The sequence below is a fragment of the Antrostomus carolinensis genome, unplaced genomic scaffold, assembly GCF_000700745.2.
Source record: "Antrostomus carolinensis isolate BGI_N321 unplaced genomic scaffold, ASM70074v2 scaffold30039, whole genome shotgun sequence".
Classification (NCBI taxonomy): Eukaryota; Metazoa; Chordata; class Aves; order Caprimulgiformes; family Caprimulgidae; genus Antrostomus; species Antrostomus carolinensis.
The window spans coordinates 1,450-1,664 of record NW_010339699.1 but is presented as its reverse complement, the minus strand read 5'-3'; the positions used below and the strand labels follow the sequence as shown (position 1 = coordinate 1,664).

At 65.1% G+C, this 215-nt stretch overlaps 1 protein-coding gene across 1 annotated transcript in view; it reads left to right on the top strand.

Annotated features, from left to right (window-relative positions):
• LOC104531148 (cold shock domain-containing protein C2) overlaps positions 1–215 on the top strand; it is a gene marked incomplete at its 3' end in the record, with an annotated part of 7,700 nt that overhangs the window by 6,494 nt on the left and 991 nt on the right.

Here is a 215-nt window from a genome sequence, read left to right as displayed (position 1 = left end):
GCTTGCGGGGGTGATTCCCAGTGCTGGGGTTGGTGGCCAGCACCGAAGGCTGGCGGCATCCTGCCTGCCCGCACAGACATGGGAGCGGGAGCAGAGGGGGCAATTTCTGACAGCAAGTCACCCCCCATCAAAAGCCCTGCCAGGGGTCTGTAACTGCCCCTCCTTTGCTCCCCAGGTCGCAGGCAGCAGACCCGTGCGCTTGGGCACCCTTTCTC